The sequence below is a fragment of the Neomonachus schauinslandi genome, chromosome 9 (assembly GCF_002201575.2).
Source record: "Neomonachus schauinslandi chromosome 9, ASM220157v2, whole genome shotgun sequence".
Taxonomy (NCBI): Eukaryota; Metazoa; Chordata; class Mammalia; order Carnivora; family Phocidae; genus Neomonachus; species Neomonachus schauinslandi.
Window position 1 is genome coordinate 131,856,670 of NC_058411.1, and position 26,023 is coordinate 131,882,692.

Sequence of the window (26,023 nt, forward strand, 5' to 3'; positions counted from 1 at the left end):
GTCCATATGGTCTCTGTTGGAACTTCTCAACCCTGCTGTCTTAGGGGAACATGGCCACAGACAGTATGTAAATAAATGAGCACGGTTGTGTTTCAATAAAACTTTATTTACAAAAACAGATGGCAGGCCAGATTTGGCTGCCAGCCAAACTTTCTAGTACTTGATGTTCTGCTATACCATTTCTTAAGACTTCATCCAATTTTATTCTTTCAAAAAAAATAAAAGAGGCTCTGGAAGTGGCTGTAGCAGCCTACACAGTTTCCATGGGGACTGAAGATGGCGCGTGGAAGTGAGTTTCCAGAGGGAAACGGCTGGGGTTCACCCCCACCACTGGAAATCCTGTTCTTTCTGAACAGGTGCTATTATGTTACCTGTTTCCTGCTGGAACTCTTCATATTTCTGTATAAAACTCTCCTGCGACCGTATCCAAAAGACAATCTAGTACTAGATGTGGTGATGCTTTTCCTTTACCTTGGAACTGAAGTAATTCAACTATTTTTTGGTACAAAGGGAAACCTCTGCCAACAAAAGATGCCGCTTGGTGTTAGTGTGGCCTTGACCTTCCCATGTGCCATGATGGCCTCCTATCATCTGCCACTGCAGACCTACGTGCCCCTCCGGGAGCCATCATGAACAGCATCTTGCTCTTCTTCTGTGGTTCAGAGGTGCTGCTTGAGGTTCTCACCCTGACAGCTTTCTCCAGTATGGTCCAGATTGGAAGTACAAAAATTTCAGCCAGCAGCCCTCCATGGGCTGAGACCACAGATACTTCCAGTCTTTGATCACAGCAGTAAGAATTAGTGGGTCAAGTTGTCCTGGGAAAGGTTGCCACTTTTCCTCCACACAGACATTTGGGCACCAAACTGAGCATAGGCCACTGGGCATCATCTTCTGAACCAGGACCATCAGGCTTCAGCCTGAGAGACTGTTCCACACTCCAGTGTCGGGAGGGACAAGGCTGTCCCATCCTGGCCCTTCTCAGAAGCAGTTCCCTTCTGCCCTCAAGTTCTCTTTGATCCTCATGGCCAGAGTATCTTGTCTGGACCATGTGGGCTCCTTGGGCTTCCAGCAGGACCGGAGCTGCTTACTCCCCATATGTCCTGTCCCACACCTGTCCCATGCGCTCAGGGAGGGCTCGGGACGCTCCGCTCCCAGAGTAAGCAAAAGCCTCTCACCTTAGTCCGCAGAGACCAAGCTCCAGAACATTTTAAGTAGCTCCTAGTGTTATTCTTCCACCCTCATCATGAAATAAACATTATTTTATAATAAATGTGTATTTTCTGTCAAACAAAAAAAAGATAGACTTTCTCTACGACTCTGAGTATATGTCTTAAGTAGACCTAAGTCTACTAGATTAAACCAGGGGTTCTCACATTTGGCAGTGTCTGGAGACCCGAGTTAGGCTCATGGGTGTATGTTGCACAGTCAAATGGGGCACCATAATTAGAAGGGCCCCGCCCCACACTTGATTTCATGCTCTGCTGTCACAGTCTTGAAATTCTTAATAATTTTTGTGCAAGAGGCCCCACATTGTGATTTGCACTGGGTCCCCCAAATTGGGTTGCCAGTCCTGCTGGAGACATAGAAAACATCAAAGATTGTCACACTTGGGGAGGTGCCACCGGCATCCTGGTAAGTCAAGACCAGGGCTGCCACTCAACATCCTAGAACACATAGTTCAGCCCCCACAACGCAACAAAATAGTATCGAATTGTCCACAGTGCCAAAATGGAGAAATCCTGGGTCTGACCATGTGAAACGGCTGGTATCCTGCCATCTTTGACTGACAAAGTCACGTGGTATGGTGCCGCCTCGAGGAACTCTGATTTACATCTTTATAAGACTTATTTTGTCAAAATATGTACAGACCAGAGAAAGGTCCTCTCACAATCTGTGCGTTTCTAACTTCTCTTCATTCACCACAAGTAAGCCTCTTTAAATCTGCCCCCAATTCGTGTACTCGTGTCTTTATGTATCTGTTTCCTGGTTTTTGTAGGAAAGTAATACACAAAAGTGCCACAAATATTCAAGGTTCTGAAACATTCCTGGTAACAGTGAATCTCCTGCCTGTCCCGTCCCCCGTTCTTGTTCCCCTTCTCAGAGCAATCCTGAGTTTTCATCTGTCATTTTGTAAATGGGGCATTCTGCACACACAGTTATGCTGCTGTTTTCCTTGGGATGTCCCTTATCGGCCCACCTAAAACGTTCACCAGCGATTCCCTGTGCCTGGTCCAATCCTGCTTTGCTTCGCATTTTTCTGGGGCCACTACTTCAGTAACAGGGACTGCAAATGTTCCAGAGTCTTCTCCTCCAGCAACCCTGCCTCCTGGTACCAACTTATTAGATTCCCTTACTCCCCCTCTTCTGAAGTCCTAGCTGAATAAAAAATAACATTCCATTTTCCATTTCCTAATTTCTCCCCCTCGGTGCTCTTTGTCACAGAATGTATTATTGCTCTATTTAAAGTCTCTTGGGACCCAGCGCCTGTCAACGTTGTTGAACAGAATAAAAAGCTCTTGAGCTTGATTCAGGCCAAACCTATACATAGACTTGACCCTCATTTCTGTTCCACAAGGAGCAGGAAAGAGCCTGATGTTGGAGGCTCTAACTTGCCTCGTATTGATTTTGACATGCAGAGTAAAGGAGGGTGGGGGACTCCTCTCCCTCTGTGTGTGAGCATGAGTGTATGTGACCACACGTCTGCTCATAAATTATTAATACCACCTTTGAATCAAAAAGGGAAAAAGACAAGCAAAAGCAACCCGAAAAGCATAAGTAGGCAGAGAACACCAATTCAAGAGAACGATTAATTATTTAGAGGTATTTAACCACTGTCTTGATTCAAGGGCAACATTTCTAGTTGGGAGAAGTGAGAAGCGTGCAGGAAGATGTGGCTCCGGCCCTGGCCAGCAGCAGAGGGCTGGCCGAGAGGACAGCAGGTCCCTGGGGATCTGCCCTACGTTTCCGTCTTGACCTTCCATCTCCCACGGCCGCCATATTTGTCTCCCAGGAGGAAGGCTGCAGGCTCCAGTTTCCCCTGGCCCTCCAAGGAGGTGAGAATGAGGTGCCCCGGAAATGGTTGTCCCAACTGCCTGATGGTGGAGGTGGCAGCTTGGTGACAGAGAGAAGGCTGGGCCCCACCCTTACAGATGGGGGAGTGTGGTCTCAGAAGCCCAGGCGGGTCTGGCATTCATCTCCCCCCAGACACTGCTGTCCTCACACTCCAAGAAGACTGGTGGAGAGGATAGGAAGGCAGGATCTGGGGTGCTGTGGCTTGAAGGAAGGTTCTCCACCAACTCTCCTGGCTTACCTTGTTCTGCTTCCCAGTGCTACTACCATTTTGTCCTTCCAGGCACCGATGGGTTTGTCCTGGTTGTGGCCACATTCTTGCCTAAATGAGTGCCTTGAGATGGTAATGCTGGGGAAACAGATGGGTGCAGGGTAAGCTAGGGGCCAAAGAATGGAAAGTTGACTTTTGGAACGGTGAGGTAGTCTCAATGTCAAGTTCCCAGACTCGTTGCCCTAGAAAAGCTTGTGCAGCTTTGGGTGGGGAGAGGGGGGTGGTAATAAAATACATATAATGTAAAATGTACCATTTTTACCAAATTTACCAATGTTCACCATCTCAAAGCATATAGTTCAGTGGCATTAAGTGCATTCACAGTGTCATGCAACCTTCACCACCATCAGTTTCTAGAACTTTCTCATCATCCCAAACTCTTCCCCATTCCTCCCCTCCCCAGCCCCTGGCAAACCCCATCCTTCCTGCCTCTATGTATTTGACTACTCCAGGCACCTCTTACAAGTGGAATCATACAGTATTTGTCTTTTTGCGACTGGCTTATTTCACTCAGCATAACAGCCTTGAGGTCCATCTCTGCTGTAGCATGGGTCAGGATCTCATTTTTGGAACATTCGGCTAAATGTCTCATCTTCAACCTGGAAGGAGTGTAGACTCTGGAGTTCCTAGAAAGGGGTCCTTTGTCTAACCAAACCTACAGTATGTCTCTAAGCTCCTATAATATTTATTTCTTTGTTGCTTAATGAGATTCTACGGGGCATTTTCAGGGAACCATAGAGTATGAGTCCATCGTGCTTTCTGTGATAGTTTACAAATCATGTCCAATGCCCTTCAGAATGCTATATACATGTAAGTTATTACTGCCTAGATGAACCAATAAATGCATGCATGCTCCTCCTATGTTGTGAGCTGACCTATTTGAGTGCTGTGTTAGTCATGGTCCTCCAGAGAAACGGAACCGGATATATACAAGCAGAGATTTATTTTAAGAAATCGGCTTACGTGATTGTGGAGGCTAGCAAAAAATTTGCTGGGCAGGCCAACAAGCTGGAAACTCAAGCAGGGTTTCTATATTTCAGTGCAGAGACAGAACTCTTTCGTATTCCTAAATCTGATTTTCCACACGGCGGCCTTCAACTGGTTGGATAAGGCCCCCCCACATTATAGAGGACACTTTCTTTAAAGTCAACTGACTGCAGATGTTAATCGTATCTAAAAAATATCCCCACAACAACATCTAGACTAGTGTTTCACCAAACTGGACACCATAACCTAGCCACGTGGACACACAAAATTAACTATCACAAACACATACCTCCAGAATCTAGAGATTTATAAAAATGCAAGTTACTATGGATACCCCTAAAGGGAAGGAAAATAAAGATGTTAAAGACTGACAACTACTAATAATAAGATTACTAGGAGCTTGTAATCACGAAGTCTGGAGTTGGGATGTTGTTTCTATTTATATCCTTTTTGCTTACAGAAACTATTTGAAGAATCAGAGTCAAGAGCAAAAATCCAGAAAGTATCAAGAGAACTAAAATTGAGCTTCACTGAACATTCACTCTAGTGAGTGATAAAATCACATATTATTTTATGCTTACTAACTCACAGGATTTGGGAACTAGGAAGATCTCAGTTTGGAAACCATTGTTTCATATCTACGAAATCCAGGACTAGAGAGAGAAATTTAGGGAAGGTCACACCCTATGAGGCCATGGACCTCAGCCACTCTGCAAGCAGTCCAGCCATTCAAATTAACCTGACCTTTATTGAGCACCTACTGCATGCCAGTCTTTCTGCCAGACACCTCGCTAGGTACTGAGAACACAGCCAGGCCTTTTAAAATCACTACCATCACAAGGTATGTAACTTTAAGGTATGTAACTATTATCCCTGGTTTCCAGAAGAAAGTATTGAGTTGTAGAGCATAAGGGATTTGCCTGAGGTCCCAAAGTTACCAGGCCAGTTGTTGGAATTCAAACGCAGGCAGCAGGGGCCTGAGTATGGGTCCTTTCCATCATCTGATACTGTTTATAGTAGGGAGAATAAAAGCATGTACAAAAGCTTTTCAGGGTTTGCTTTTTTAAGGTATTAGGAGGGACAATATGAGACAGAAGTCTTAGAACGTGCCTGGGAGTTATGCCGCCAAGATAGGTGAGCAGAGAAGTGGGGTGTGCGTAGATCCAGATTTTGTGGGGCCTGAGGCTAATGTAATCTGGAGAGTGTCCTTTCAAATACAAAGTTATGAACACAAAATTAGGTGCCAAAATGAATATTCACTTAACACAAGAAAACACCACGCCGCAAATTTTTAAAAGTTGATGAACTACTGCAAACATTACGTGATCCAAAAAAAAAAAGAAAGAAACACAATCATTTCATTAATGATCTACCTGATCCACCAGACTTTTATCCCTATATATTTGTCCTGCCCACTCTTTGATTGCCTCTTCCTATGACAATGCAATATTTTTTACAGAGAAAATGGATAATGTAGTCCTTCCCCTGAAGTGGTGGATAGACCACTATTTTTGTTCTTAATAGTTCAGAACAAATTCTTTGCACTTCTTGCTAATTTCTCACGTGGTCATGTAAATTTCAGGATTGCTGTTAAATCTGAGAAAACCTCTGAAGGTTTATATATGAGCTGTGAGATTTCAGGGTATTCCAAGTTTTCTTCAGCAGTGACTAATCTTGTAGTCTTCAAATTCTCTGAATTGATGAAACTCATTAACCAGTTTGTTGTCGATTCCCTTGTTATAGTATGTGTTAGAAGTTTAAGTTATGTTGTTGATGTCAACAACAACAAATTTGGGGGCAAATCAGCAAGAAACTTAAATCTTCCCCCAATGTTGTTCAAATGATTGACTTCTCTTAGTTAACTAATCTAGTTATCAAAAAAATTGGGGGACAAATCAGCAAGAAACTTAAATCTTTTCCCAATGTGTTCAAATGATTGACCCCTCTTAGTTAACTAATCTAGTTATAAAAAAATCTGAGGGCTTAGTCATCACTTCCATTAGAAATAGAATATTTTGCTCAATGAATTTCTGCCTTTGACATATCTTTTAAAAAGTTTTATAATTTTTTAATGTCAGAATGATTTCTATTGATTTCATGGGGTTTTTTTTAAATCACATTTTATGTATAATCCATTAAGTTCACCTGAATTTGCTCTCAGTTCTTTTTTGTCTGGTTTTACATTATTATTTTTTATTTGTTCATTTGAGTAGAGTTGACACACAATGTTACACTAGTTTCGGGTGTACAACATAGGGATCCAATTTCTCTATACTTATGTTGCTCTCAGTTCTTTAATAAATTTAAAGAGGACACAATAGGTTCATTTTCATCCAAATTAAGAGTCTGTGATTTCTCACTTCTTTTGTTGAAGTGTTCCAAAGCATCCTTCCAAATTCTGAGAAAAATGCATACTGAAGGCTTATCAACTTTTTGCATAAGCTTTGTGCCTCTCCTTTATATTCGATCTCCTCTTCCAAGTCTTCGAAAATATATTTTAGAGCTCTTGACACATCCTACACTGCAAGGCTCGAACAGCTTCATCGTGGGCATTCTCATGACAAACTCCTGAAAGAAAAATCCAAGCTTAGCCAACCTGAAAAGAAGACATGGAACAGATACAACATAGGAAGCCGTCAACAACTTTAGGCATGCAGGGGCAGAGGGGGGACAAGGACAAGAAATGCCCGAGGTGGCTCTGATTGCAGTGAAAATATTTTATTTTTGCAAATTTACAAAAACTTATGACCATGAGAACACATTGGCCTCCTCCCAGACCTCGGAAGGACCCTGAAACAGAATCTGCAAGGTGGAGAGGCAGTGTCCCAACAAGGATGGGATAAGACAAGACGGGGTTCACGGGACTGTGGGCAGATAAGCCTGCAGAGCAAGGGCAGCTCAAGGACACTGACAGAGCTCGAGCTGTGGGTGATGAGATGCTCAGGAGGGTTTAGTGGGGTTTTTTTAAATGTATGGGGGAAGGGAGAATGGGAGCTTAGTATGTAATGGGTACAGAGTGTGAGTTGGGGAAGATGCAGAATTTCTGGAGATGGAGTGGTAATAGGTACACAACAATGTGAATGTGCTTAATGCCCCAGAACTGTACACTTAAGAAGGGTTATGGTGGTAAATTTCATGTTATGTATATTTCACCATACCAAAATAAATTTTAATACAAATACATTTTCACATTTTAACAGTTTTTTTAATTGAGCTCATTATAGATTCACAGTTATAATAATATGGAAAAATTTCTGGGATGCCTGGCTGGCTCCAGTCAGTAGAGCGTGCAACTCTTGATCTTGGTTATGAGTTTGAGCCCCAAGTTAGGTGTAGAGATTACTTAAAAAAAAATTTTTTTTAATATTAAAAAAAAAGAAAGAAAAAAAATCTTATACTTTACCCAGTTTCTCCCCTGATAATTTTTCGCAAGACTCTGGTAAAATATCACAACTAGGATATTTACACTGATACAATTAACATATTCAGATACTTGTACTTGGACATGTGTGTGTGTGTGTGTATGTGTGTGTGTGTTAGTTATGCAATTTTATCCCCATGTGGGTTCAGGTATCCACCACCACAGTCAAGCTACGCAACAGTCCCAACACCGCAAGAATCCTTTATGCTGCTCTTTTATAATCACGCCACACCCCTCCAACCCTGCCCCCAATCCCAAACCCCTGTCCTCCATTTACAAAATGTTATCATTTCAAGAATGGTATATAAATGGAATCATACTTTCATCTCCTTCATACATACCTTCTTGGTTTGGTCTTTTGCACCCAGCATAATTTCCTGGAGATGCATCCAATGTAATACACGTATCAGTGGTTGGCTCCTTATTGTTCCTGGGTAATGCTCTGTGGCATGGATGTGTCCCAGTTTGCTTAACCACCTATTACTAAGGGACATCTGGGCTATGGAAGGACAGTTTGGGCTATTATGAATAAATTTGCTCTGAACGTTTGAGTATAGGGTTCTGGGTAAACATGAGTTTTTATTTCTCTGGGGTAAGTGCTCAGGAGCGCACTTGCTGGGCTCTCTGGTAGTTGCATGTTTGTTTTTTTAAGAAACTGCCCAACAGTTTTCCAGAGGGTTTCCAGAATCTTTTTCAGAGCTGGTCCATTCTACATTCCCACCCGCAACGTATGAGCTATCCAGCTTGGCTGTGTCCTCACCATCATTTGGTGATGTCACTAGTTTTATGTTCACCAACCTGACAGGTGTGTAGTGGTGTCTCGAGATTCCCATGTGCATTTCCCTAATGACTACTGATGCTGAGCATCATGTCATGGGGTAGGGTGTTAAGCACAGGAGTGGGGGGGCAAAATGGGCATTTCTGAAGGGTTGCTATTGGAAGGGGTTCCAATAGTCCTGGATAACGGCCACTGGGGTCCTTGAGAGCCAACAGACAGAGAGGGGTGGGCGTGGGGGATTCCAGAAAGGCTTTAGGAAGTAAAATGGGCCAAACGTGGCGACCAGTGAGACAGGGGGAGGAAGGAGGAAAGAAGAGGGAGGAATCCAGAATAGAATTCGGTCTGGCAATGTTGACTTTTGCCTACAAAACATTCACGTAGCCCAGAGTATTTGGATATGAGTGTTCAAAATAAGGATTGAATCTGGGCTGAAGACATGGATTTGTAAGCTCTTCTATTTCCATCATTAAACCTAGTGGGGGAGGGACCTGATTTTTTGAACTTCTAGTCTACTGATTCCCTTGATAGGCAGTATACCCCGGGCATCTGGAGAAGGCTGCAGAGGACCCAGCAATCCACACACACACCAAGCATTTCCCAGAGCACATGACTCACCTCACACACCTAAGTGCCATTTTTCAGTTATATGTAGATGGGGTTATAATTTCACAAATCCATTTACAAAATTTAATTTTAGATTTTTCTATTATGCCTACTTTTCAGTCAGAAAAGAAAAGCGCTCAAACTGATGTAAAAGTGTGCAAAATGTTTAATCATCTAGAAGTGGCCGTGACTTCTGGCTAGTTTGTCTTCCCGGGGACCAGGGGTCTCTACTGTTCTGAAGCCCCGACCCTCGGGTTCCCTGGATATTCTTTCACTGAAGGCGATCTTCCACCTGCTGTCCTGGGAGACTCCCTGCCACTTCCGCCTGCCCCAAGGGCTTTCCCACCAGTTCCTCTGCAGTTAACAGGCGGCTGCAGACCTTCCTGTTGAACTTGAGAATCCTCCTCCCCCGCCTACCCCTTGCAGAAGTCCACCTGCCCCGGGACTGAGCCCCTTTGAGCTGTGCCCAGACCCCCTCTGTGGGGCATACATTGCCCCACCCGGCCCTCTGGGGAAAATGTTGCCAGCTGTGTATCCCAGGTGCTTTTTTCCACACCAGCTGTGAGATCTCCTTTGCTGCCTTTACAATGATTGTAAAATTACATTTCCTATGCCCTTCTGTCCTCCAAAAGCGCAACACCCGCACCCCACCCCGACCTCCCGCCCACCCCGAGCTCTACAGTATGAAAACAAGCTAAGCCACCGAGGTGGGCAGAAAAGCAAACCATGGGGTCTCTTTAGGGCTGACTCAGCGCCACGAAGCACCAGGCTGTGCTTATCCACGTATAATACAGCACGCAGGGGAGTTGGCCAAAACACAGTGAATGTGGATTCCAGCCTTGCCTCTGGTATCTCATAAGATTGCTGCTTAAATATAATTGCAAAGAAATTGAGGTTATCTTTGGGAGTGAGGGAGAGGGGGAAGGAAGAGCGAGCTTGGACTGTTCTGTTACTGAATTGCAATCACTGAGCCCTTGTGACACAGAAGCCGTAGGTCAAATCCAAGACCTTCCTGCAGACCGGAGGGAATTGTTCTCCCAGGAATATGAGGCTGGCCTCTTATCTCGTAATAATACCCCTGAAGTCTCCTGCGCTGAGAATTAGCAAGGATGATGACATGGAGGGCGACAAGGGGACCCCTGCCTGTTGTCCTTCTGTATCCATTTAACTGATTCTGTTTTCCATCTCTGGCCTCCGAAAGCTCTATCGTGCTTTTCCAACAGCAAGAAAAATCGGGAAGCTTCGATTTACTTATATTTATCTTTATGCCTTATTTTTGGAATTTTCTAAAATTAAAAATCCGATGTCCAGACCCTGGTTATTTAAAAACAGGCAAGTTAACTTCCGCTACATAAAATTTCCCTGGAGGCCCCAAGATTCCTAAAACTAAGCCATCTGAGGAAGCTGGGAGGTAGGGAAGGAAAGGCAGAGAAATAGTCATTGAGAAGACACTGCTCTTACTTTCTCTCCTTGGTTTCCCTTCCAGAATCTTCTCAGGCCCGTGATCAGAGGACCTCGCACCATCACCCACCCTAGGGCCACCTCCCACAGCTGTGCTGGCCCAGGGGCCAAGGCGAGGCCCAATCTGAATTTGGCAGCACTCAGAGTGACGCTGGAGGAACCCTAGTTCCCACGGTGGGTAAGGAAAAGGCCTCCTCAGCAACTGAAATGACTTGGTGTCATTCTTTTGAGGCTCACTGCAAAACGTCTCCCAAGCTTCCCATTAAAACAGAATGTCATAGGCACAATTCCATGGAGAGCCTCTCCCTGAAATCAGTAGATCCAACGATTTGGGGAGTTCACAGATTTTTTGAAAAAAAAAAAAATGGAGAAATACATACACATTTGTTAGCTCTTTATTGTGCCAAGAAAGGATATTTTTAAAACAACTACTTTATACTAGCACTTTTTAAGAAAAGCACTTCAACTCGGGCACATATATGGATGCACACACACATACAAAAAGAGAAACCCTCCAGAGTAAGGAACAGCCTGTTAGTTGACAATGAACCTCAAGCTTTCTGAAAAGCCAACCACTGTTCCAGAAGCCCTGGTTTGGGGTATCAGTCCCCTCCCTCAGCTGTGTGTGGGGACCCAGGCTACATCTCCATCATCACTCAGCAAAGATCAGTGGGTTTGAGGGCCCCGATGTTCTTCTGGGAACTTCTCCAGGAAATGTACGTAAGAACGAATCACTCCTCCGAAAGCCATCCCCTCCCTGGAGAAAGAGCAGAAAAATGAAAGACTGGTGACCAAAAGGTCATGGCCATTACTTACCCATTATTTACCACCCCTTCAGTGTGGGTTTCCCAGGTCAGTTTCAGTCTGCCGCTTTAATTTCAGGAGTGATGGTGGCCTGGCCCAAAGGGTGGCCCGCACTGCCCACCTGCTCGCGGGTCAGCCGCGCAAGGAAGGCTGCCTGCTTGCATCTTACCATAAAGCCTAAGTCGCTCCAAATGCCCCACAAAGACCCAGCAAGGCATCTCTAGACCCCACCGAATCTGCTAATGGATACCCATCGGTTAGCTCTGCGTAGCCCTGCAGAGTGGAGAATCGGATGCCTTCGTTCCGATGAAGATGCTAATGCCCCAGCTTTGCACAAGGTGGGAGGGCCCTATTGTCATTCCAAAGCAATTTGTAAGGGATTGGCAGCCTTTGAAAGGGGGATGCACCCCTGACCAGGGTTGGATAATCCCGGCCTCTTAGTCACAGTTGACTTTTCTTCGCAAATGCACGTTTCATCGAGCATCGAGCATCGGCACTGTCCAATTTATACTCTAATGGGAGGAAGGACAGGGCCTCTTGGGAGCTTGGCGTGCATGGCAAGAATCAATTTCCCTCCTTCCTGCAAAGGTTCTCCCACCTGAATGTGTGCCTCAGAGGAGGCAAGAGGAAACTGATCACCAAGAAATAACACATGCAGATGAAGCTCATTCTGAAAAGGGGACAAGTTGGTGAACAGGCCATTAGAAAAAGATAAAAGACAGAAATACAAATGGCCAACAGATCTAAAATATTGAACACCACTGGTAACTTTTTAAAAATGTGAATTGAAACAGTGAGATTCAGTGAGTGATACAGTGAGTGCATTTTTAGTGCATCCAATTGGCAAAATAATGTTACGATAGATCTTGTTTCCTACCCCGACTACCCGGACCCCATCGGAGGAAGAGAAAGAGTTGCCATTTTTCTGGAAGTCAGTTCTTCTCTACATAGCAAACCTCGGAAACCCACATATATCCTCCATTACTTCACCTGCACAAATGTATGCTAGGAAATGATGAAGAATGCAAAGGTGTCTTTATGTAAGGGTGGTCTCTAAATATCCCAACAGCAGGAGCTGATTAAATTGTTCCAGAACCTGGACTGGATCGCCCAATGGAAGAACCAAGTGGCACTCAGAGATCTTGGAGGATCAGAGGTTTATTTAACACCGGCGGGCTCAGAGGAGAGTGGTCTCCAAAGGTCTGAGCCCCGAGCACAAACAAAGGGGGCAACTGATACACTTCTACTTCCACATACTGGGCACTTTTGGCGGGTGCGCGAAGCGGGGCAGGGAGAAGGACCCGAAAGAGCTCCGGGGCAAGGACTGGGACTCTCCCGGTGGCTCGGTCGGCCATCTTAGGACACAGATTTTCCTTATCATTCCCCCCTTTGATGCCCCTTTAAATACCTAGCTTAGAGGGCATCATTCTGTTTGACTCTGAGGGTTGACTGCAAGGCTTGGGGCAGACACTGACTTAATCATAAACTTAACAGCACACCAGGTAGCAGAAGACCAGGACTGACTGGGGCCAGGAAAACCATGGTGAAACGCACTCAGGAGTAGACAGCAGAGGGCCAGTAAAAGTGGGATCTATGACCTTAGGTAGAAGCCTCTGGGGGAAAGTCCAGTCAGGAGAGGCAACAGTGTAGAGTCCGACTCCTAAGATGAGGGAAATCACGCCAATGAGAGCCAGGGACCACAGTGAGCAAGTGTCCATCAGTCAGTGGGGTCTCATCAAAGGTGAAGCCGGAGTGGGTTCATGAAGTCTGGCTGGACTCTCCACTGGTGCAGCTCCTCGTCCAAATGATGAGCTTTCTTCTTTCTTCCAATCTTTGATGCAAACTGAGTCCCCTGTCTGGGAGGAGTGTACCTGAGACCCTAAGGAGATTAGGGCCCTCTCAAAGGTGTATTTCTGTAATTTATTTAGGGTGGCCCCAGGGCCTGAAGCTGCTCCTTTATCCCTTTATCTCGAACCTAATGCAAGTTTCCTGAAAGGCTTCCCAAGCACGGGGGAGGCTGGCCATATATTAATTTGAATGGGGAGAAACCTGATGTCCCAGGCATGCAGCGAGCACGCGGGAGAGCTGGGGGTAACAGATCCGGCCACGGGAGGTTAGTCCCCTGACAAAACTTTGCTAAGGTTCCCTTGAGGGTGCGATTCATTCGCTCTACTTTCCCTGAACTTTGGGGCCGGTAAGCAGTGTGGAGTCTCCAGGTGATCTTGAGAGATTTGGTCAAGACTTGTACAATGTCTGCCACAAATGCGGGTCCGTTGTCACTATGGATTGTTAATGGCAGGCCGAGCCGGGGCACGATCTCCCGCAAGAGGACTTTAGCTACTTCCCAGCTTTGCTCCGTCCTGATCCGGAAGGCTTCGACCCACCCAGAGTCTGTGCATACTATTACTAGGAGATACTTGAAACGCCTGCTCGGCTGCACATCTGTGAAGTCTACCTCTAGATATTTGAAGGGGGTTGCTCCCATCCTCTGGACACCTGGCGGGGGCCATGGTGCAGACTGAGCATTATTTTTAGTACGTTATGCACCATTCACTCGTTGCTCGGCACAGTGCTGGCAGCTGACTGACGTGGTAGTGCTGACTGACGTGGTAGTGTAGTTCTCCCCAGATGAGTGAGTCGGTGGTGTTCCTTGACTAGATGCCCTCCAGTTGCTGTTGGAACAAAGATGCGCCCGTCTGGCATCATCCACCATCCCTTTTCAGTCAGGGTGGCCCCCTCAGCCAGGGCCCATTCCTTTTCCTTTTTAGTGTAACTGGGCAGAGGGACTTCTTCTGGGGGTGTGAGGGCCATGGTGAGGGAAGGGGCTCTGTCCATGTCCTCACTGGCTGTGGTCTTGGCTGCCTCATCTGCCAGACAATTTCCCTGCGGTATGGGGTCATCTCCTTTCTGGCGTCCCTTACAGTGCAGGATTGCTACTTCCTTTGGAAGCCAGACGGCTTTGAGGAGTCTCAGCATCTCCTCCTTGTTCTTGATAGCTTTTCCTGCAGCAGTTAGGAGGCCCCTTTCCTTGTTGATGGCTCCGTGTATATGTACAGTAGCGAAGGCAGACCAAGGGTCAGTATAGACGTTGACTCGCTTGCCTTCCCCGAGGGTGAGGGCTCCGACTAAGGCATATGATTCAGCCCATTGAGCTGACCATCCGGCTGGTAATGCCTTAGCTTCTAGGACCTCAGTGGCTGTGGTTACTGCATAACCCGCTTTCCAGGCACCCTCTTCTAGGTCCCGCAGATCTGGACGGCTCACGTAGACTTCATCAGTCATCTCGGAGCAGTCATGGTCTGGTTCCCCCTCTTCCGTGGGGAGAAAGGTTGCTGGATTTAATGTCCTTACTGTTTCGAGGGTGACCCGTGGGTTTTCGCAGAGGAGCCCTTGGTATTGTGCTAGCCGAGAGTTGGAAAGGAAGCGGTGTCCCTGTGCAGTTAAGTTCTTGCCCCAGGGTAAGTTTGTCCACCTCCTTGATGAGGAGGACTGTGGCTGCCAGCAGCCTGAGGCACAGTGGCCATCCTGCTGCCACATGGTCCAGCTTCTTTGACAGGTAAGCAACTGGCCGTTGCCAGGGCCCAACAGTCTGGGTGAGTACCCCAAGTGCTATTTTTTCCTTTTCATGCACAAAGAGATTGAAGGGTTTTTCTACATCTGGTAGGCCCAGGGCTGGAGCCGGCCCCAGGGCGGTCTTTATCTCTGCGAAAGCGGCTTCTGCTTCCTCAGTCCAGGCAGGGGTTTCTCGATCTGGTCCCCCTAAGAGATCATAAAGGGGTCTTGCTATTGCTGAGAACCCAGGGATCCAGATGCGGCAGAATCCTGAAGCCCCCAGGAATTCTCATAGGCCCCTTTTTGTCTGGGGCTGTTGCAGGGAGATGATGATCATTTTCCTCTCTGGCCCTAGTTCTCTTTTCCCTTAGGTGAGGAGAAAACCAAGGTATCGGACCTGTAGTTGGCAGATTTATGCCTTCTTCCATGAGGCTCAGCATCCCGAGTCTGACAGGAGCTGTAAGAGGGCCTTGGTGCCTTTTGTGCCATCTTCTCATGTGTCACTGGCAAGGAGGAGGTCATCCACATTTTTTTTTTTTAAACACACAGCTTCTGGGATATTCCCCCCATCCCACCCATTTTGATTCAGTGGGTTTGCATACACCGGATAGTATTACACCCAGTGCTCATCACAACACGTGCCCTCCGTAATACCCATCACCTGGCTACCCCATCCCCCAAATAGTTGCCTTTTTAACAAGGTCCTCCCAGGTGACTCTTATAAAGGAGGTTTGGAAACAATGCCTAAGCCTTGCTGTTCAGAGTGTGGCCAGTGGACCAGCAGGATCTGTATTGCCTGGCGTATCTTGTTTAAATTGCCAATGTCAGCCCTACCCCAGACAGACAACTGGAATTTGCCTTTGAACAGTGTAGTTGGCCCAGGAGAGGGATGGGGCAATCAGGCAGATAAAGGAATTCATGTCGGACCTTGTGGCCCCCGAGTTCACACTGGTGAGCCTGGCAAAAGGGCTGTTGTATCGCCCACGTCCCAGTGGCCCCAGAGATGGTCACAGGCCTTTTGCTGAAAGGGGCCACTGGGGAGGTGACAACAGAATGCTCGGCCCCAGTATCAACCATAAAAGTCACTGGTTGGCCCCCCACCTTCATTCTGACCGTGGGCTCATGGGGGCCAAGAAGGAAAGAGCCCGGTCCCCCTCAGTCTGAGTCCATTCCTGCAAGGCCTATGAGGTCCTCCTCTCAGGGTTCTTCTTTGTAGTGGCTGGGCTTTTGGACCTTTCCCCGGTTGGGACATTCATTTTTCCAATGCCCTTTCTCTTTACAGTAGGCACATTGAGCCCTTGCCAAGGGGGTTCTGGGCTTCCCCCCTTTCAGTGGTTGGGGGTCTCCCCATCTTTGTGTTGTCCTTTTCTTTCAGGGCGGTGGCGAGGAGGCTGACTTTCTTTTTCATCTTTTTGCCGGCTTCCCGTTCAGCTGCGACCTCCCTGTTCATGTAGACCTTATTGGCAATCTCTATTAGTTGGATGATGCTCATCCTGGCAAAACCCTCTAGTTTCTGAAGTTTTTTTCTGATGTCTGGGGCAGCCTGAGCCACAAAGGAGGTGTTTACCATCTGTTCACTTTCCCGTGCCTCGGGGTCAGATGGAGTGTATATCCTATAGGCTTCACATAGTCTTTCATAGTAGTCCCCGGGGGACTCCCCTGGTTGTTGAGTGACCAAGGATACCTTAGTCATGTTCATGGGTTTCTTAGCTCCTACCCGGATTCCCCAGAGGAGGGCCTCCTGGTACCAGCGGATGTGGGCCTGTCCCTCGGTTGTGGTGAAGTCCCATGCTGGGCGCTCTTCGGGTGCGGCCGTGTTAACCCAGGCAGCAGGGTCGATGACTCCCGCTGGTGCATGCTCTTCCAGGTACAGCTGTGCACCTTTCATTATTCTCCTCCTTTCCTCTGTGTTAAACAGGGTGTGGAGTAACTGTTGGCAGTCTTCCCAGGTTGGCCGATGAGTCTGGAAGAGGGATTCTATGAGGTCTACCATGGCCTGTGGTTTCTCAGAGTAGGATGGGGTGTTATGTTTCTAGTTGAGGAGGTTGGTGGTGGAGAAGGGCTGATAATACATCATGGAACGGCCAGGTTGGACCGTCCCATCTTCAGCACGGCTCTCGGGTTCCTGCGTCTCTCGTACCAGCATTTGGAGGGCACTTGCGCCCAGCCTGGGGCGCAGCCTGGCTGCTGGCCCTGGAGAAAGTGGATCCTTTGGGCCCGGGGGTGCCGGTGGATCCTCTGGGCCTGGGGGTGCTGGTGAAACTGATGGTGACAGAGTGTCTGGAGCTGAAGAGCCAGGTGTAGACGGTCTTGGGGGTACGTACAGTGGGGACAGGTTCAGTTCATTCTCAGGATCTCTGGCTAGGATTTGTGGAGACTGGGGCTTTTGCTGATTTTCTTTAAGTCGTTTGGATGAGGCGATTAAGACCCTGGCCTCTCCCTGCCTATTGCAAGCGAATCACACCCAGGGGGGAAGGGTCTGAGCAATTCCTAGCCAGGAGTCAATGTACGGAAACTGGTCAGGGTGTCCTTGTTCTCCTGTTATGACTCGCCATACTCGATGAATCACTGGGACATCCAATGTCCCTTCTGAAGGCCACCCGACATCAAAGGTGGGCCATTCCAATTCACATAGCATTCTCAACTTGCCGGGGTTCATCCTGACTCCATAGTCTCCCAAAAACCCCTTCTTGAAATTTTTGATCATGGTCTCTAGAACCGCAGGTTTACCCTGCCCTGACCCCACGGTGATGTCCCCATGTGCGGTGGCGCAGAGACAGACAAAGTGGGAGGGGGGGTGCCTCCTGAGATGAGGAGACCAATCAGATGGCTTAGCCGTAACAGTCTCAGCATTGTGACTTACGATCGGAAACTAGTCCAATGCCACCATAGACCATATGCCGTTCACCACGGAATCACAGACGGGCCCACTCAGACTCAGTAGGCTTCTGGGGACCTTAAGGGTGCCCACCCGTGGAGTCACAGAATCAGTCTGCTTGAGCAAGCCAGGTCGGACTGCGCATTCACTCATACATTCACACTCCAGAAGTTATTACATTCCCTCCCTCGGAATCCCTACCTGGGAGACCTCTAAGAGGTCTCTGGGAGGTGATCAGGCTCCCCTTCCACCCCAATGGGGGTGGGCCTGTCTGGGTCCTGGGGCCCCAGGCCTTACCGGAATCCGACATCGGGACTAGGTCCTCACCTGCCAAGTCTCCTCGAGTCCAACGGGAACAGCGGAGTGGAGCCAGCCCGAGGCGACCAGGGTGGGAGACTGCCGAAAATTAGGCAGGGTGTGCCTTCTCTGTTATGATCCTTCATTCCATCACCATCCCGCCATTTCCCCAAACCAGTGGCAACAATGGGCCAGCGTGGTTGGGTTTCCCAGTCAGGGAACCAAATGTTATGGAACCTGGACTGGATGGCCTGATGGAAGAACCAAGGGCCCTCAGAGATCTTGGAGGAGCGGAGGTTTATTTAATGCTGGCGGGCTCAGAGGAGAGTGGACTCCAAAGGTCTGAGCCCTGAGCACAAAGGGGGCAATTGATACACTTCTACTTCCACATACTGGGCACTTTTGGTGCGTGCACGAAGCGGGGCAGGGAGAAGGACCCGGAAGAGCCCCAGGGCAAGGATGGCTCGGTTGGCCATCTTAGGACACAGATTTTCCTTATCAAAATCAGTTATGGTATACCTAAGTGATGGAAGGGGAAGCTTACAGGATATGGTAGTTGTGTATTTGTTGAAATGGAAAGCTGTTCAAAATATACTGTTAAGTTGTAAGCATTTCTATAGTATAGTAAGCATAGGAGCACCTGGGTGGCTCAGTCAGTTGAGCATCCGACTCTTGCTTTGGGCTCAGGTCATGATCTCAGGGTTGTGAGATCCAGCCCCATGTCGGGCTCTGCACTCAGTGTGGAGTCTACTTGTCCCTCTCCTTCGGCTCCTCCCCCCACTTGCGCTCTCTCCCTCTCCCTCAAATAAATAAATAGTCTTAAAAAAAAGAATAGCAAGTGTACATTTTTTTGGTTAATTCATCATTTCAATCAATAAATATTACTAAGCAAGAAGAATGCATCAAAGAGCAAAATAGATAGCTCCCCACTCTTATAAAGATTGCATTTACTGCGGTAATGGGGACTGGGGATTGGGTAACAATAAATAAATAAGTTGGTGAGACAATTATCATAGTGTGAGAACTGCTATGCAGGGAATTAAAGTAGGGGGCATAATAAGAGATGTTTCTGAATTTTAAACTGAGATATGAATAAGAGAAGGAGAAAGGAGTAAGAGTGGTCCAGGCATAGAAAACAGCTCGTGCAAAGGTCCTGAGGCAGGACCAAGCTTTAGATGACATGTTCAGATCTAGCTGGACCATGTAGATGAAGCCAAGTGAAGGAGGGGCAGAGTGGTAGGTGAGGCCAGAGAGCGGGTAGGGGCTGAATCTTGTGGGGTTTGGTAAACTAGGCTAAGGAGCTGGGATTTTATTCTACATGCTTAGGGAAGAATTGCAGGTCTCAAACAGGAGGTATGATCTCATCAATGTTAGTAAACTTCACACTGACCCCTGTGTGCAAGAATGGATTTAAGGGCACAAGAATGAAGGCAGGGAGACCAGTCACAGGGGCTGCTGAAATTGCTCACACCAGGCTTAAGGGTGGCTTGGACCAGGGTAACAGGTGGCAATGGAGAGAAATGGACACAGTCAGGATTTATTTTGGAGTTAGTACCAACAGTATTTGCTAGTGGATGGATGACTCGGAGGACTTCCCCTTGTCCCTCCTATTCCCCTCAGATGTTTCCAGCCCCACTTCTCTGCCAAGGTTCATCCATACCTCCTGCCTTTGGGTTCTGTGGGATGACTGGCACCGTAAGCGAAATCTCCCTTTCCTCAAACTACCTGAAGCTGTTTTTCATTCCTTGCAAGGGAGGCCATCGAGCACCTGCCATGTTACGATCCTCCCAGCAGCCCTGTAAGAAGAGCACAGCCGTTGAAACAAGCAAAGCTCAGAGAGATGAGGTGGCCTGCCCAGTTCTGAGTGGCAGAGAGATGATTCACACCCAGGACTTCGGGGTCCAGAGCCCGCACATCCTCCTCTCCACCATGTTGGATTACTGAGATGTACCCAGCTGCTAGTTGACCAGCAAATACGTCTAGTTAAACACCAAAATCTCAGTTCCCTTGTTCCACAGAAGAAGAACAATGGCCACCAAACCACACTAATTCCCCAGCCTCCCTTGCAGCTAAGTGTGGACATCAGACTTTCTCCAGTGGAGTCTTAGAAGAAATGATGATGCAAGGAGAAGAGCATGGCTCCTCCACGCTCTTTCCCCTTTCTGCAGGCTGCAAGCCAGACTTGGCAGTACGCCAGCTTCAATGATGCAGATCGCAATAAGGCTTTGGGGGGATTGCGGAACAATGACTCGGAAGGAGCCTGAATCCCTGAATGACCACATGGTGCTGAGTCTGCCACCAGCTTGGAAAGCCCACCTGGCCTGGGTATGTGAGAGAGAAAGAATATAAACTGTAATCTTTAAGTCATACTATTGTCAGGTCTCTTTGTTACAGCGGTTCAGCCTTACGTTAACTGATACATCACCTCGACACGAGCCATATATTTTAAATACCAGTGGCCTCTGTTGTTAAACACTAATTGAGCCCCTCAAACAGTACGTCCAGACAATGTGTAGATCCTTGAGTTTCCCCACTCCTGTCCATAGCTGAACTTGTCTAGTCTGTGGACTAGAGTCAATGCCTCATGCTCTCCTAGGAGTACCTTCAAAACCCAGTTTAGGGGCACCTGCGTAGCTCAGTCGGTTGGGTGTCTGACTCTTGATTTTGGCTCAGGCCGTGATCTCAGGTCGTGAGATCAAGCCCCACATTGGGCTCCAGGCTCAGTGGGGAGTCTGCTTGAGATTCTCTCCCTCTGTCTTCCTCTCACTCCTGTTTGTGCATACTCTCTTCTCTCTCTAAAATAAATAAATCTTTTAAAAAAATAAAAATAAAAATAAAAAATAGAATGCAGTTTAAGTTGGAAACCAAAATCAGCAAGACCTCCATCTCCATGCATGAGAAATTTTTTTACATACCATTATTTATAAAAATATTTGAAGTATTACATTCTTTCTTAATAAATGCTTAACAATTGATAAAGCAAAATTTAAAAATCATGCAATCTAAAAAAATAAAAAGCATATAAAAAAATAAAAATCATGCAATCTAATTTCAATCTGCTGGGAAAAGATCAATTTATTATTATTATTATTATTATTATTATTATTATTATTATCATTATTATTATTATTGAATTGGGTTTGTTCCAGAGAGGCCAGCTTCTGGGGAACACGGGATCTGGCTTCCGTATGTTAATAAATCATTTTACTTTTCAAAAATGTGGTGGTTTAGTCAGGGAGCAAGCCAAAAACTCTAGTTGATCATGAAGAGAATTTATTTATATCAGCCTGTGAGCTTCTTCCCAGAGGGTCCAAATTTAGAGACCAACGTTAAGATCCACAGAAATAGGTGTGACTAAGTTACTTCCTAGTAAGTTCCACTAAATACTGAAATGAACCCAGTATCTCCCTGCACTTCTCCGTGGCTCACAAGCCTCACAAAGCCCTCCAGAGCCCACTAGGAAGCCAATCTGCTGGTAGAGCTTGCTCTGTGGACACTGGATGCATTTGGCTGGAGGTGACAATTTGGCTGCAGAACATGGGGTACACGTTTGTTCCCCAGAGTGGCAAGTGTAGGTGTTTCTGGCAAAAGCCCATCAGAAAAGGTGGGGAAAGGACAGTAAGGAAAAGGGGGGGGGGCCCATGCTTAGTAGTGGGAAATGCACCGGTTTGGGATTCAGATGGATGTGGATTCCAATCCTGGCTCTACTATGGGCTCTTCAACTCACATAGTTACTTCTTTGAACCTCAGCTCCCTATAAAAGCACCCACCTCATTGAGTGTTATGAGGACTGAGGAAGCATCTATAGCACATAGAGAATGTTCTGGCAGGCTTGGCACTGAGTCAGTGACTGCAAAACAAAACCCAAGTTGATCCTGCCTCGAGATAAAGAAGTCAGCAAGCCTGTCCTCTTTGCCAAGTCTCCAGGAAGGAATGCGGCATGCCCGCTGGCCTCAAGGTTTCTAAATTGTCAAGGACAGGCTTCTGTGGGTGCTGTTGTGGGGCAGGTGGATATGCTCGCTGACCACATCCCCGCTCTTCTCCTGCAACCGTGGCTGCCCAAACCTTCCAGCTGTTCTCATGGCTAAACCAGCCAGCAAAGCACAGTCAAGGCCTCATGGAAAAGTCTGTGTCCCAGTCGCCTTCTTCTGTTGTCCAAATTCATGAATAACAGTGAAGGACTGCCTTATTGGCTTTCTACTTCTGAGGCTGATAATTCACTTTTTTAACAAAGAAAAAAAGGGCAAAACCAAAAACGAAACAAAAAAAAAATCCTTCATTTGCCTTGATTATGGTCCTTACCGTTAGAAAGCAAACGACTGGCCTATAGGAAAGAAGGCTATAAAAAGCAACAGTGAATTCATTAGGCCTTCTTTTTTTATGATGGGCACAGGCCCTGGGTTTTTAGCTTAACACATATCCATAATATCAAATATGGAAAATCAAGTAATGTTCTCAGTATAGTTTTGAGGCTCCCTCCCATGCTGAGACCATGATGGTTGGTCTGATGGCCATGCACCCCTACTCCTTCCAAGCTTCTCCTCATGACTTCCCAGTCTCTGTAATGAGCACTTACTCCCTCTGATACTTTGATACCCCTCCATCTCCCAGTGAAGCATCTGGGTCTTCCATCAGCCCCTACTTCCCTGCACACTCAGCATCTTGAGTCATGCTCTCGATAACATCGTACCAAGATTATAAGGGTCTTTTGCTGGTCTCCCACCTCCTATTTCTCCAAACCATCTTCCATTGACCTACCAAAAGTGCAGCTTTATCTGCAACATTCCTCTGCTCAATAACCTTCGATGGCTCCCTATTGCTCATTCTGCAACCAAGGTTCTCCACGATATGACCCTCAACTCCCTTCTCTATCACATCTCTCCCCAGTACCCACATTCCAACTAGATTTAATCACTCCTTATTCAACTTACCCACCTTTTGCCATCTCCATGGCCTTTTTCATGTGATTCCTCCACCTGGAATACTCACCCTCCTTCCCATTCACCCACACACTAAACTCAAATCCATCTATCAGAGACCATCTCAAGGGAGACCTCTTCCATAAAGACTTTCCCAATCCTTCCAACAAGCAATATACCTAACTTCTAAATCCCACTGGACCTTGCATTTGCATTTACTTTCCTTCTGTCTCTTGTTTCCCTCTACCTTGCAGCGTCAACTCCTAAGTGTCCATGAGGGCTTCTGAGCACGGTCTGGTTGGAAGGGAAGGTGGGGAGACGGGCCTTCAAGCCGCACTTGCAGAAGCACTGGTTTTACTAAAATGAGATGGGCAGGGAGATCAGACGGAGCTGCTCAGGCAGACAACCCCCGCACACACCCTGCAGCCATGGAGACCTTCTTGCCCTTCTTGTCTTTCTCCCACTGGACTGCAAGTGTCTGAAGGGTAGAGGCTGTGCTCCTTAAGTAAACTCCTGCCGCAGGGTCGAGCACAACACCAGCTGTGGAGAGCTTCTTGACACCAAGCGCACTGGATTTATAAGAGCAGACAGTGCCTCTGGGAGGCGTCCAGCCTGCGCAGCTTCTTCCAGTCTGTGCAAAACAAACAAGTCTCCGGCACCCATTCCCTCCTGGCATCTCACCGAGGCCAAGTGTGGGACAGTCAGTCCCTCCCCCATGAGAGCTTCTGACCTGCTTCTCCTTTAAGCTGCCCTTTTACTTTTGAACCCATGTTTACTCAGAAGCCCATAACGGGGTGACCACCCCATCCAAAGGGACAGCCCCCAATGCCAGTCCTGAGTGAAGAGTCCTGTCAATTCGCTTCACGTTATTTTGCCAGCTGGGAAGACTTCCTCCATCAGTTTCACCAGGAATCCACCTTCTGAGGGTGCCCGCTCGGCCCGCAGGTGCCACCCCTCATTTGAAGCAGCCAAGACAGCAAATTGTCCCACACCTTGGTTGCACCTGCTTTCCCTGCGCTGGGCGCGGGGCCTCCTTCCATCCGGCTCGAGCCCGGCAGCCCCACTGACATTGCACCCTTCTCTGCCGGCGAAAGCTCTCCCCATAAAGTCAGGGCTTCCAGAAGGGGCATGGAGGGGGATCCAGCCACTGCACATATCCCTGAGCCAGAACAGAGAGAGAGACAGAGAGAGAGAGAAGGAAACAGTGGCCAAGACAGGGTGGGAGCCCCAGCTCCCCCATTTTCCTATACAAATGCGAGACCAGATTTTAACCTCTCCCTTGGCAACTCTGCACGTGAGACAAGAGAGAAACTAATACGGACATGACTCTTGCACTGCATTAGACAGTCACTTCCCCCACCCCTTGTTTCTTCATGGCCTTACTTTTTTTTTTAACACTTGAACCCAGGTTAGCCTATTTCCTGTTCCTATTTTTAAGGAATTCAGGGCCTCTGCAGTAAAGACAAGCATTCCCTGGAGCTTTCTATTAGGAATGTTTTTAGATTGTTGGTTGAAAGCATGTACGTTTGTTAATTTGCACCCTAAACATATCCCACGGCCTCATTTAACTCTGAGCACTCATGTGTGTATTGCAACTACCTATGCATGGTTCCAACTTAATCAAGTACTTAATGAGCAGCATTAATATTCGTTGTCTTCTCCATGGGAGCCTATGCTCATCAAGTAACTGTTGGCTGTCTCCACAGCCTGTGGTTGAGCTAAGAATTGTCTGTCCTTTCTCGAGACAGTGAGCTGTTGGTCCCCCAAGATGGGAAAACCCTGCTGGGTGCTTTCCAAAGGCTTCATTTTCAAACAAGATGTTTCCACTTAACAGATCTTTTGCCGACGCCAAGCGATTTGGAAGAGCAGTAAGAGATCCACCATCTGGGTGATAGTCATTCAGAGATCCTTGTAGCGGGCCTATTATGTGCCAGACACTGGGGATCCAATGAGGACCTGCCCTCATGGTGCTTATAGTCTGGTGGGAGAGACCTACACTTAGGGAAAGGTCAGCCTAAGGAATACATAACTGCGAAGTGAGATCAGGGCTTGTCAGGAAAAGCATGGGATGCTGGGAGATTCATTCTCTAAAGACGAGATATTGGAGTTGAACTGAAATATGAATGTGGGGAGAGATTAGTTATTCATCGACTATTAGGTCTGGACACACACACACACACACACACACAGTATAACTCCTCTATTTATACCTAAAGAAACTGAGGCCCAGCAGAGCAAAATGTCTTGCCCAAGGTCAGAGCTAATTATAGAAACCGGCCATTCCAATATCTAATCCCTTCCTGCTAAATCACATGGATTTTATTTACATCCCCACCATAGATCATCTCAATACATTTGGCCAATAAAACGCAGAATATTGAGTTAAAACCACACCCCTCAAGACCACAAGCATAAATAACGATCGTGTTTTAATGTGGATGATACCTTTTCATTTTGCAAAGCCAAGTTCTCATCATATCAAAATCCAAGACAGTTTGTTTTCAGTAAGAACGGGAAGGTCATAACCCTGTCTAAAGAGCACTGGCAAATCTCTCTAACCCTGCAATGCTAATTTGGGCGTGAGCTGTGTGTTTAGGCTGACTTCATGCCCCAGCTGGGGTTTCAGATTTGCACATGGCGACTGGGGGTCTCTTTGCTGTTGCACAGCAAGGGTCTCTCCCTGGACTCTGGAAGCCTCCGGGGACTTACCGCTGTCCTCGCCAGTGTATGTCTGTGCCGCGTGGTCAAACATTCTTTTGAAAAGCCCGTGAGAATCCACTCGCAGTCTGTGCGCTCTCATGTAAAAGCAAGGACTGGAAAGAACCGCAGAGGATCACACTCTGACCCGAGGTTACCTCTGGGGAGCTGCTGCAATGAGGAGGGGATGTGACACGGTCTTCTTTTTATTCTAGATACGCCTGAGTTGTGTAGAATTGTACACAAGAACGTATTCGTGTATTACGCATTTAATACATGCGTATCA

At 47.1% G+C, this 26,023-nt stretch overlaps 1 pseudogene; it reads left to right on the forward strand.

Annotated features, from left to right (window-relative positions):
• Nucleotides 1-456: 456 nt before the first annotated feature.
• Nucleotides 457-17,250, forward strand: LOC110572187 (annotated as a pseudogene).
• Nucleotides 17,251-26,023: the final 8,773 nt, after the last annotated feature.